Raw genomic sequence first — 13,987 nt, forward strand, 5'->3', positions numbered from 1 at the left:
CTTGTTCTGCCTTTTCTTTCTCTTGGAATTGCTTTATCCCATTTTCAAAAGATTTACTCTTATTAGTTTTAATTGTGTGTATTCACATGAGTGCAGGTGCCCAAGACCAGATCTTCCTGGCAGGAGTTACAGGCAGTTTGTGAGCTACCCAATGTGGGTGCTGGGAACTGAACTTGGGTCCTCTTAGCTGCTGACCCATCTCTGGTACTGTGCCCATTTTTTTTTTTTTTGAAACAAGGTTTCTCTGTGTAGCCTTGGCTGTTGTGGAACTCTGTGTAGACCAGGCTGGCCTCAAACTCACAGAGATCTGCCTGCCTCTGCCTTCCAAGTGCTGGGATTAAAGGCGTGCACCACTACTGCCCGGCTTTTGTGCCCGATTTTTGCCGATTCAGGCTGCACAGGTTATTGTTCTCTCTCAGAGAAGCCTAACCAAGGCCTTGCTCCCTTTATTTAAGGCCCTGGTTTCCAGGGGAGAGAAAGTCCATTCCGGTCTTGTCTGGTTTGCTCTGCGCATGCTAGGACTGCTCGAGGCCTGCGTGGTCTCACTGCCCTGGGATTTATGAATCACCTGGTATCTTCCCGACTGTCTCAATACTGCCCCTTTGCCATTACTGGGGTCAAGCCTGACTTCTGTAACATAGACAAGGTAGGTGAGATGTCTTTGTCTAACAGGTGTCTTAGCAATAAAATAGTAAGCTCTGTGTTGTCTAGTTATGATGCTACCAGGAGGAAAAGTAGCCTGAACTGTCCAATTGTTGGATTCTTGCTCTCCTCTTCTTAAATAGAAAATAAAATGAGCTTGTGGTGGTGGCGCACACCTTTAATCCCAGCACTCGGGAAACAGAGGCAGGCGGATCTCTGAGTTCGAGAACAGCCTGGTCTACAGAGTGAGTTCCAGGACAGCTAGGGTTACACAGAGAAACCCTGTCTCAAAAAACCAAAAACCAAACCAAACCAAAACAAAACCGTGCAATTGCCCTAATTAGAAATCACCTAGGACACATCAGCAGCATTCTCCCAATTTAACACTTTCATCAAAAATTTCTGTTTAATGAAACAGAGTGGAAGACCTTACTAAAGACTTTAAATATAGGTTTAAGCACAAGGGTTAGGAAAACAGCAGTTGGAAGAGGAAGCAGACATGCACAGGTGTGGGTTCGGCCTCCTAGGGGAAAATCTCTACCACCTGTCAACTTTAAAACAGGATTCTAAAAGAAACATGGCACAAAATGTTCTCCCTTCCTCACCCATGGCATTTGTGGAGTACATAGAGGTTAGATGCTTTATCTAATTATTTTTTTAATCTCATTAAACACAAATACTGTTTTATTCTTATTACAGGAGCACATTCTATTATTATTGTTTTTCATTTTCTCACATCTCATATAGTAAGTTAAAGATAACTGAATAGCTCTTTCACCCTTTTACTCAAATTTTATGTATGAGAATTTTGCCTGCAAGTATGTCAGGACAGAAGAGTGTCCTGGACTCCCTGGGGCTGGAGTTACAGACAGGTGTGAGCCACCATGTTGATGCTAGACTGAACTCTTTGGAAGAGCAGCCAGCGCTCTTAACCACTGAGCCACTGCTCTAGTCTCTCATTCCTTCTTTTGAAAAAGCTATTTCTTCATAATTGCGCTTGAGCGATGCACACGAGCACACACACACACACACACGCACAGACACACAAACAATTTACTTTGACTGTATCCTCACAGTCAGTATCCTATCAACTTCTTTGTTCTTTCTTGTGGTTGAATGGTATTCCATTACATGAGTAAAATATTGTTTATTAATTCATCAGTTGGTAGACCAATAGACTTTTTCCACTTTTTAGCTACTATAAAAGTCATTTTGGTTTATGTGAAGAGATGCTTTCCGCACTCTTGGGTCTTCCGTTAGACACACTGAACTGGTATCTGTAGTACAGGTAAGAATGACTTTGGGCACTTCTTTTTGCAGTTAACTTTCTGGGAAACTGCCAAACTTTCCACAGCTGTAGCATTTGACTCCCCTACTAGCGGTGTAAACTGCCCAACTTCTCCAAGTCTTTGACATCATCATTCTGTTAGTCTGTCTGAGACAAGCTATAGAGCTCAAGCTGGTCCACATGCTTGCTTGTTTTGCTTTAGACAGTCTCGTAGTATAGGGTAGTATGGGCCAGGCTGGCTTCAGTCTCCAGGTCCTTCCGAGTCTGGGATTCCAGGGAATGTATGCAGCACTTAGTACTGATCTGAACTTTTGCCCATATTTTAAAAACCTTTTTGAGGCCGCCTCACGTCCCCCAGGTTGACCTTGAACTTGGTATCTAGCTGAGGGTGGCCAGGAACTTGATCCTCCTGCCTCCACCTCCCAAATGCTGGGATTACACCAAGTGCTGGAATTTATAGGCACGTGGCACCACACTTATTTTATTTTATTATTTTTTTTTTGGACAGGGCTTTACCATAAACCCAAAGGCCGGGCTAGAAATGAGGTAATTGTCCTGGCTCATTTTCCTGAGTACTGGGGTTTCAGATATGTGCCACCAGCTTGGCCACTACCTTCTCTTGCTTTTTTGGACACACGCTCTCACTCAGATTTGGGTAATCTTGCTGCCTCAGCCTCTTGGATGCTGGGATTACAGGTGTGGGCTACTGCACCTGCAGCCTTTGTCCAGTCTCCACCTGGGCTCTAAGAGTATGTGGATATACACTGGACATTTATGAAATACACAATTTACAAATATATTCCTTTTGTGTGTTATTGTTTCAGTTTCATAACACTGCCCTTTGATGAAAAAGAGTTATTAATTTAGTCCATCAAAGTAACTGTTGGCTGCCCCAGTCAGAAATGACTTGCTCCTTTCTCTACCAGTGTCTCAATATTACTTGGTTTGGAAAGAAACTTAGAAAATGTGTAAGAAATCTATTTTAGAAGTTAGTAAAATAACATTCAATATAAACAAGAGTGTGGGGGATGCAGTTCAGTGACAGAGGGCAGCTCTTGCTTGGCATAGGCAAAGCTCTGCACTCAATCCTCTATATCAGAATTGGTCCCAAACCCAAACAAAACAAAGACCCCAGACTCTGAAGCGTCTTATGAGATGATGACTTGGGGACCCCTTATGATCTAAGGTCTTCGCGTTCTGATTGGAAAGGCAGGTACTAGCACTTCTGCTGTATGACAGCAGAAACAATTGAAGGACATATATGTGACTTTGGCTGTATATATTTTAAAAATAAATGCTTATGGCTGGGAGTAAGGTGCTTGCCTTCCCAGCATGCAGGAGGCCAGAGATAGAAGGGTATAGTGAGACTAAGGTCACCCTAAACCTCACAGGGAGTACAAGATCAGCCTGGGCTACAGAGCCAAGCTGTCTCAAAACAACAACAACAACAACAACAACAACAACAGAGGACTGGGGGTGTGGCTCAGAGGTCCAGAGCTTGTTCAGAATGAGATCCCAGGTCCTATTCCTCAGGGGCACAAAGCCAAAGTAAACACTATCGGCACCTAGGAGTTCCCACTTGCTTTTATTTCCTAATTTTTCAGACAGTCAATCAATGAAGAATTTAAAAATGGAGTCAGTTGGGTTTAGTGATTCATGACTATAATCCCACCTACTTGGAAGACTGATGCAGGAGGATCACTGCATGTTTGAGGCTAGACTAGGCAAGACAGTCAGTTCTAGGTCAGCCTGGGTAACCTAGCAAATATTGTCTTAAAAGAAAACCCAGGTTCATTGGTGGGCGATGGTGGCAGACAAATTTAATCCCAGCACTCAAGAAGCAGGGGTAGGCGGATCTCTGAGTTAGAGGCTAGCCTAGACTACAGAATGAGTTTCAGGACAGCCAGGGTTACACAAAGAAACCCTGTCTCAAATTACCAAAAATCAATCAGTAAAAACAGAGTGAGACAGACTATCCTTTAACTAAAGAGTGTGGATTAAAAACAAGAACGAGCATTCTAGGGGCGATTGTGGTTCGGTGCTTTTGGTCAGGTCCTGTGTCTATATTCCAGATTCAATCAGTCTTGCCCAGTTTTGTCCAAGGTATATGCCAGGAGCCTTAAGGCACTATTTCAGCTGGCTTCTGCTTGCTGGCTTGGAAACAGGAGTTTCCTATTTACGGAGTGTAATCTAGAGAGGTGTCCAGCTCATCCGAGTTTGGAATTGCTGTCACAGCAAAGTGAAAACCTCAAGAGCTACAAGTATGCCATTTCTCAATACAGCATGCAAATAGATCCAACATAATACCAAGATTTGCATATTGTATAAATCCTTTATTTTTATAGTGAATTCTTATTACTTCCAAAAATTACTACCTCACTTTATATAAATTTTATGTAGCAGATAGGACCACATACGGATTTGTTTGTTTTGAGACAGAGTCTCACTATGTAGCCCTGTTAGCCTGGAACTCAATACATAGAATAAGCTAGCCTCAGATTCACAATGATCCTGCCTGCCACTGACTCCCAAGGTGTGTGTCACATTTCTACCTTTCCCCTCCCATTTTATGGTTTTCTTATGAAAATGCATAGCAATATGAATATCTGGTAATGAAACATCTTTAATTGATAAAAAGCTTTTAGTTTTTTTTCTTTGCTTTTTTTTTTTTTTGATACAGGGTCTCATTATGTAGCTCTGGCTGTCTTGGAACTTACTATGTAAACCAAGCTAGCCTCAGACTTCCATGTGCTGGGATTAAAGGCACAGACCACCATGCCTGGCATTGGTTTTTTATTCTTAAACTTAGCATGTAGTTAGAGTGAGACACTTAAATAGTCCACTAAAGACTTTTCATGCAGGGTGTGGTGGTGCACACCTTTAATCCTAGCATGGAGGGCAGAGTAAGGTGAATCTGAGTTCAAGGCTAGTCTGGTCTACAGAGTGAGTTTCAGGAGAGCCAGGGCTACACAGAGAAACCCTGTCTCAAAAAAACCAAATCAAACCATACAAAAACAAAAGCAACAACCTTTTCCTGTCAGGGCTGAAGAAATGGAGTACTTAGTGGCCGAGAACCCTTGCTGCTCTTGCAGAGGATCCAAGTTCAGTTCCCAGCATCCACATAGAAGCTCACAACCACCTGTAACTCCAGCTCTAGGGAATCCTCCCATGAGACACACTCCCCCCTCTGGTTGACACACATATACACATACATACCCCCTTGGCTGACAGACAGACAGATACACACACACCCCTTTGGTTGAGACATGCACATACACCTTTGACTGACACACATGCATATACACAACTTTGGCTGACACATAAACACATTTTTGGCACACACAGACAGACACACACACACACCCTTTTGGTTGAAACACACACATACCCCTTTGGCTGACACACACATGTGTGCATACACCTTTGACTGACATACATGCACACAAACTTTGGCGGACACAAACACACACACAACTTTGGCACACACACACACACACACACACGCGTGCGCGTGCACACACATACACCCTTTGGCAGTTAGGGTTGCTTTTTCAGAGGAAAGATGAGAGCAGGAGTTAAGAACTATCAGGGCGGCTAGAGAGATGGCTCAGAGGTTAAAAGCACAGCCTGCTCTTCCAAAGGTCCTGAGTTCAGTTCTTCTCTTCTGGCCTGCAGCATATATACAGACAGAACACTGTATACATAATTAATAAATAAATCTTAAAATAAAAAAGAAGATTAAGACCCCAAGAAAAGGAACCAATTTCTTTTTTGGCTAAAGGCCAGAAGAAACTTCTGTTTCTTCGTAGCCTTGTCTGTATCAGAAGCCAGAGGCGTCACTGGGACTCTGATCCACGGTCTGACTCCTAAATGTTCTTAGGGTTACCTCTTAAGCGGGTGTGTGTGGGGTGGGGATGGGTGTTAACAATAGCAAGAGGTCCATTAAGTTCTTCAAGTCAAGAGAAGCAGAGCTCTGGCCTGGGAGGAGCCCCTGGAAACTGTGATAAGACTATCTTATTTGCTGGGTGTGGTGACACAGGCCTTTAATCCCAACAGTCAGGAGCTAGAGGCAGGTGGATCTTCATCAATTCCAGACCAGCCAGGGCTACTTGGTGTCTGTCTCAAAAGACTTCATGTGTTGAGGCCAAACTAAAACCTGAGTATGATTATTTCGGGTAGTTGCCCACCTCTGACAAACCGTCCCTCTAATTAGAATGCAATGACACGCGGACCCGAAGCCTTTATCATTAACAATTACTGTATCTGCAATCATACACAGAACCGCTAGCTCATTCAAGGTGCCCAGAGCTCGCTCTCCAAGGCTGTGATTAGAATAGGAAGGAAATGAGATCTAAAACCGGTGCACTTCAAGCCAAAAGAACACTGCCACCCAGAAATGACTCACTTCTTCGCATGGTTTAGGCACCATATCCCTTTCTTGTTTTGAAAACAATGACAGCTATGACACTTTCTGAATAAACGAGCTACGGGCAAAGTGTAACGTCTGATGTTTGCTCTCCCAGCTGAAGCTAAGGGGGGAGCTGAGTTCCTGGCCATCCTGGGCTATAACAGTGAGTTCCCGGCCATCCTGAGCTACAACAGTGAGTTCCAGGCCAGCCTGGGTTACAGAATGAGACCATGTCTCAAAAAAACAACAAACAAATAAGCTTTCATGGTCAGAGTTATATCTGTTTTACAAGAGAACTCCCCCTGCATCCTCAAACTCCTGGTATTTGATTTCTTAACTGCTGGGAACACACACAAACACACACACAAATGTGCACACACACACGAACGTGCGTGCGCACACACACACACACACACACACACACACACACCTACACACTTTCTAAAACCTTTAGGCTTGAGAACAGATAGCAGAACTTCTTTCCCTGACAGTGCAACAGGGATCTAATTCTTGTTAAAGTCACAAATCAATTTCGTAATTGCATTAATAAATGTAACATTAGTTGAGTTGAGAGATGATTCAATAATCCAGGATTTGAAGAACAATAAGAAGTTGCTTTGAGTTCAAGGCAAGCCTATAGTATAGGTCACGAGTTCCAGGCTAGCCTGGGCTAAAGGGCCCCGGCCTCAGAAAAACAGACAACAAAACAGAACTGCTATGCGGCTCAATATGGATACAGAGAGCAGAATGGCAGGCAGCACCGGCCCCACCCTGCTGTGAGGAAGTTTGTGACTGACCCTCGCATCTGAGGCTCCGGTAACAATAATGTTTACAGCACTGATGATCATGATCTTTTAGCAAATTGATTCAATAATGAGGATTTGAAGAACAAGGCATGCTAGCCAGTGGGGAACACTAAGCTATAAAGAATCCGAGAGAGTTGTTTTGCCAAAGATCTTAGTATATACTGACATTTCAAAAAGCTGGAGACAATCCAGACATCAAGCATTACAAAATAGATGATGAAATACTCAACCTTTAAGCTCTAGGGCAGCAAGTGTATCCGCAAGGCTTGTGTACAGGCAGATCAAGGCAGGTGTGGTCACAAGCCTGGGATCCCGGCACCTGGAGGCGAGGCAAGAGGACTTGGGCTGAAGACAAGACCCGGTCTCAAACAGCCCCAGATTACTCAACCAGGGCCTGGTGGGGCAGGCCTGTGAGACCAGATACTCCGGAGGCTGAGGCAAGAGAAGAACAATTCAAAGCCTTCCTAATGATGTGAATATAGTCTAGTGCCTATTAAGTAAGGCTGGTATCAAATAAAACAGAAAGCAAGAGGCAAATGAGGTGTGACAGGTGTCTGAGGCAGGAGGATTCCTATGAGTTTGATTCCAGCCGGGGCTACCAGGTGACTTCCAGGCCAGCCAGAGGTACAATGGGACGTCTAATCAGCTCACAATCACCTAGCAGTCCAGCACCTGGGAGATGGAGGCTGCAGGACCAGGAGTTCAAGGTCATCCTTGGCCATTCACAAACAAATCTCAAACCAGAAGCTTCAGGGGCTGAGAAAACCTGTGCCTATGAATTAGCATAAAGTTTAGGAACACAGAAGTAAGATGTTTAGCATTGTCAGGGCCTGTGAAAGTCATTCAGGACCTCTTCCTGTTTTATAGAAGTATGTGTCACAGTCAGAAATCCCAGTTGTTTAGCTAATGTGATTCAGTTTTAAGTTCCACCTCGTTAGCTTTGATGTCTTTATGTTGTGATTTCAATGATAACCCCAGAAAGATAGCAATGAATGATGGATTTTTCCCTGAAGGACTAGCTGTGACTCTCTGGTCCAGAGGGAGCTAACCCATGGGCCTCGTTTGGTTTTTATTTTAAAAGTAACTAGCAGGTTGGAGAGGTGGCTCAGAGGTTAAGAGCACTTATGGCTCTTCTAGAGGTTCTGAGTTCAATTCCCAGCAACCACATGGTGGCTCACAACTATCTGTAATGAGATCTGGTGTCCTCTTCTGGCTTGCAAGAACACATGCAGGTAGAACATTATACATAATAAATAAATAAATCTTTACAAAGAAAAAAAAGTAACTAGCATTAGATACGAATCCTGAACCTCCAAGGAAAGAATTCCTACTCCTAACTGCAGTTCTGAGCAGTTGGTCAAGAAAGCTATGGCCATGCCACGCCCACAGAACCCCATGCTAGGCGGAATGGCCATCTGTTCCCTTTGGCCAGCTCCGGCTTTGGATGCTGAGGTATTATTCCACGTGCTGGCAATACCTTTGTTAACCACAGAGTCAACAGAAAGGTTTTGGAGGACATTTGCTCCACCCAATCCCAATATGGTCATGAGCCTGGACTCCAGCTGAAGAACGGTGACCTTAAGTCACTCACCCAGATCCCCAGTTTCTAATCCGTACAAGGGAAATCATGGTAAGTTTCAGAGAAGTGCCTGAGGATCACTTACGACGATGTCTGGTACACAGCAAGACCTTAATTGGCAGCTACAAAGCCCAGGGGGGTGGTGTTCACTTGTGATCTCAGCACTTGGGAGATGGAGGTAGAAGGATCGAGGCCAGCCTGGGCCCCCTGGAGTGCCACCTCACAAAATAAAGAGGATAATAACGGCGGTTTCTTCTGTTGTTCATAAGGGGTGCTGACATCGACCTACGGATTAGGTTCCCTTCTATGAGCTTTCCTGCAGCGCTTCATTTCCTAGCTGATTCATTATGAACCCAAACTTACTCCTAACCCACCTCCTCCACCCGGCTCTTCTGTAGAACAGGCTGGACTCAAACCTGCATGGTGGCTGAGGCTGATCCTGGCCTTCCTTCCTCCACCTCCTGGGTGCTGCGATTGCAGTGTGGCCTATCACACCTGGTTTATGCAGGACTGGGGGTCAAACCCAGGCCTCCTATCAACTGAGCCACACCCCCTGCCCTGCCTGAACCTGCTGAACTTCTCTCCCCAGTTCATGCTCAGGTTTTACAATTTCTTTGGAATTTAAATTAAATCTCAAACTAGATGGCACCCCAGCACTGACACAGCACCTGACTTTCTCTTTTATCTCTGTGTCTGGTTATCTAGACAGAAGATGAAAGCTGGGTCTGTCGGCCACTGTCTGTTTGCTAAGCTGAGGAAGGAACAAGGCCGTGTGCACCTTAGGCAGTACTGCTGTAGACCGTTGCTCTATACTATGTACTGAGCATCCTTAGTCCCAGTCCTTAGTCCCAGGCTGGCCTTGAACTTGTTTCTGAGGGGGAGGGATTACTTTTTCTAGTTCACCTGTTTCCAAATCACTTCTTCATACATTCACTTAGCCAACAACTGTTTATGGAGTCAAGTGTGACGCTATAAACTCTGGACACGCTGTCGTAATATATGGTTGGAAGGATATTCATTCAGCCTAAGCAAATATAACAAGGGACAGGACTTCAAATGCGAGTCAGAGGAAGCAACAGCGAGAGACCCAGAAGGTGGACAGGTGTGTCACGTGAGTAAGCGAGCAGCGCTTCCTGAGCAGTAGACTCAGTGTATACAAAGGCTGGGGGGCAGGAAGGGCTTACCCCTTCTCCGAGGAACTGAAGGGAGCTGCGAGGCCAAAGGCTATGCACTTGTTTGAAACAAGGCCGGAGCAGCAGCAAGGGACTCACAGGCCAGGCATGGAAGCCCCTGAGTGGGATGGGAGAAACACAGGATTGGGTGACTCCCGCTGCTTTTAGAGAGGAGAGGGGCAAGACATTAGAGAGCAGTCAGGAGGCTGCTGGGGTGGGGGCGAAGGATTCCTACAGAGGGGTGGTGGCCGAGAGGGTTGGAGACCGGATTTCTTGATGGCACTGATAGGAACTGGTGGCTGGGGTGTGGACAGTCAGCGGCGGGAGGTGACCAGGTCTATAGTTTCTGGCAACAGCAGCGAAGCAGATAACAGTACTTTCAGAATCCACCTTTCAAACAATTCTGCATTCCCCAGATCTCAGAGATTCAGCTTCCCCTCTCAGAGGATGGGATCCACCTTGCCTCTAAGTCACCTGGCCCCAGGTCACTGTTCCTGCCCCTCTCCGTTCAGTCACCCGTGTAGGTCACCTTCCCAGTTATAGCTCCAGGCACAGCATTCCCCATTCTAAAATCAAACAACAAAAAATGTTTTTGTAAGACAGTCTCGGTCAGTAGCCCAGGCGTGGTGATCCTCCTGCATCAGGCTCCAAAGTGCTCATTTACCACCTGAGCCTAAAGAAGAAACCTAACTCAATATCCAAAGTTCATTATTTATGAAACAGTCCATCTTTAAATCTCCTAACGCTTCGTACTTCTTATAGCACTTAGGTTTCTGCCTTTATTGGGGTCAGTGCAGTGACCTTACGCCCATTTCCTATCCTGACAGACCACAATGTCTGAGTGCAAGGCTTTATGCCTCACACGGCTCTCAGACCTGTTCCCTATCCCGACAGACCGTAATGTCTGAGTGCAAGGCTTTATGCCTCACACGGCTCTCATTGCTCTTGCCCTCGTGGCAGCAAGAACACTGCTTGTCCATAGTTGAATCTATTGAAGAATTCATGGTATAAATCACATGAAGGAATGATGAGACCCAGGCTGTTGAAAGGGAGTTTCCCAGTAGGGTATGTTAGCACCAGGGCTCTTAGCAACCACACTTAACACGTGCGTCCGCATCAGTGGCCTTCTGGCTGTTCAAAGTACTCCAAGATAGCACTCACATAGCCTTCCTCTTGCCTTATGTACTGAAGATTAAAATTATAAGCTCACCGGTGAGCCAGCCATGATGGCACACACCGTTAATCCCAGCACTCAAGCCTGACGCGAGCAGAACTTGGTGAGTTCGGGTCCTACCTGGTACACAGTGAATTTCAGGGCCCATAGTAAGACCCTGCTTCAAAAACAAAAATTACAATGGCAGCAACAACAAACCAAGCTGGGGTATGTGGCCTGGTGATAGAACATATGCTTGCCATATGTGAAGCCCTGGGTTCAATTCCCAACACTCCCCACCTTCCTCTCCCAAACTATATTCTCTGAAGCAGAACTTTTCAGATCACTCTCTGTACTCATTAATAGGTTGCGAGTTCAATGCAGGGGCATAAAGGATATGAAAAATAAGACAGTAAGGGCCAATGCCATTTCCCGAAACGTGTTTCCAATACATCTATCCACTACGGAAAGAATTACTTCTCACCATAGGTGTTTAGCAAGGAGACCAGAAAGTCAGCGTTTTGCTGCTCTTCAACCCACAGAGCTTGGGTAAAGAATGTAGAAAACCGGGCTGGAGCTCAGTTCCCAGCACCCCACCACTGTCTTCTTTTTCCTTCTTATTTTTTAAAAATGGTTTGTGCTCTAAACCGGTGAGCCATCTCTCCAGCCTCCCCACTGAGGCCTTTTAAGACTAGATTTTATTACTTCTCATTCTGAGTACTTGTGTGTGGGGGTGTGTGCAGGTGCTGGCTGAGGTCAGAGGTGCCAGATTGCCTAGAGCTGCTACAGACAGTTGTGAAACCCACAATATGGGTGCTGGGAACTGGACTTGAGTCCTCTGGAAGATGAGCAAGCACTCCCAACCTCTGAGCTACCTCTCTAGTCCCAATTTTGTTCATTTTTATTCTGTTCTTTGAGGCAGAGTCCCATGCAGCCCAGGTTGGACTCAAACTGGCTGTGTAAAAAAAGAGTGACCATGAACTCCTGATGCCCCTGCGGTGGTGGCTCAGCACTCAGGAGGCAGTGGCAGGAGGATCTCTGTGAGTTCAAGGCCAGTCTGCAGTTCCAGGAAAACTTGGACTACACACACACACACACACTCACCTGTCTCCAAAACAAAAAACAAAAAAACAAACAACAAACCAACCAATCAACCAACAAATCAAACAAACAAATCACTTCTATATAAGGAAAATGTATTTACAGGCAAAGCATACCCTCTGTGCCAACCATGTCCATTTGTGTTAATATGGATATATTTAGCCTACGCCTAGAAACACCATCATAGACAGACACATAACTGGGCTGGAAATGCAGTGCAGTGGGACAGTGCTTGCCCAGCATGAGTTAGGCCCTGGATTTAGTCCCCAGTACCACAAAGAAAAAAAAAAAACAGCATCAACTGAGTTGATACAAAAACGAGAAAGTCTACAAGTTACCAAAGGAAACAGGGCGAGAAAGTCTACAAGTTACCAAAGGAAACAGGGCAATGGGAAGAGGGGCCCTGGGAAAGGCAGAATGGATAGGCAAGGCTGGCAATGTGGCTGCTGTACCAGGCACTTATTACTTTGATTATGTGTCATAATGACAGAAGATGAAAGAAGTGGGGAAGGGTATGGAGATGATGTCCTAGTCGGCTTATTTCTATGACAGTACAAAGCAGCGCCGGGCAGTATTTGATGTTGGCACACAAAGACAGATCCCAAGTCCCAATTCCAACCTTAGTTCCACTTAACAGGCTGACCTGACAGCTTGTTGCTGCTTGTCCTAGACGTCCAATACTCAGTTGAAAGCAGCGGAGGACCTCCTACCTAATGCATGTAAGCATTCTTAATTGCCAATCTTCACGCTAACAAACTGGGTCAGAAGCAAGGTTCAAAGAGGAACCAGGCTGTGGTACATAAAGCCAGAGATGCGGGGTGCTGATAAATTTGGGTAATGTTTGAGTGACGCTGCACAACTCAAGGTACCATCCATCTCTAAAACTTTAGGATCCTACCAAGAAAGAGGATAACCTTCATCGGAGGAAAAGAAGGCCATCTTGGTATGAGACGTAATAGGCAAATAACAAGGGTATTGGCTGTGGTTGTTTAAATATGAATTAAACCTCCTGCCATTATCTAGATTGGGTTAACACCCTCTGGTGATATTATATGTCAATATCTCTACTGACTCCTGGACAAATTCCAATTTGCTCACACCATGAGCCCAGGCTCAAACTCCCAAGTCTCCTGTCTCAGCACCAGAGTGGCAGAAGCCACCGCACCCAGGTTATCACAGACTTCCTACAGTTCACGTCTGTTAGCCCTCTGCTCTTGCCCCAGTCTTTTGCTGAGCGCTCCCTTAATTTTCTCTCAAGTTAAAGTTGTACAGCCTTCCCCAAAAGTTCGAACTACTCAAAAATCTACTGAATCGACTCTGCCATCCCTGATCTTGACTTAGGAATTGTTGGACGACTTTACAGCAATCCTATGCTAGGCGCAGCTGTCCTCATTTCATACATAAGAAAACTAGATGCAGAGAGATGAAATGGCTTGCCCAGGGTCCCATCATTTGTGAGCAGAGGTAAGGGTGAGTCAGATTCATTTGACTTCAGAGTCAACACTTTTTCATCACGCCATGCTACCTCTACGCACTAAAAACTGTGGGGTTTAAAAAAAAGCCTATAAAATAGTTATAACACAGCTGACTGTGACATAAATCCAGATACATCATAGCCTTTGAGCCATATGAATAATAGTCACTTGGAACAAGCATGGAGTTTTTAAGGGCGTTATAGTTCAGCTTCCCAACCCAGTATAAGAACGTATTTCAAATGACAGGTGGGTTGCTAAAGGGGAAAAACAGTACGGTTTAAGAAAATATTCGAAACAGGACAGAAAACAGATGAAAGTACAATATATGCTGGCAATGAACGTAGACTGAGAAGACGTAAGTAT

At 45.1% G+C, this 13,987-nt stretch overlaps 1 protein-coding gene across 1 annotated transcript in view; it reads right to left on the reverse strand.

Moving 5' to 3' along the window:
* Lpcat3 (lysophosphatidylcholine acyltransferase 3) overlaps positions 1–13,987 on the reverse strand; it is a 38,484-nt gene that overhangs the window by 23,501 nt on the left and 996 nt on the right. The gene's annotated exons all lie outside the window — the stretch shown is intronic.

This window comes from Myodes glareolus, chromosome 3 (genome assembly GCF_982192425.1).
Source record: "Myodes glareolus chromosome 3, mMyoGla1.1, whole genome shotgun sequence".
Lineage (NCBI taxonomy): Eukaryota > Metazoa > Chordata > Mammalia > Rodentia > Cricetidae > Myodes > Myodes glareolus.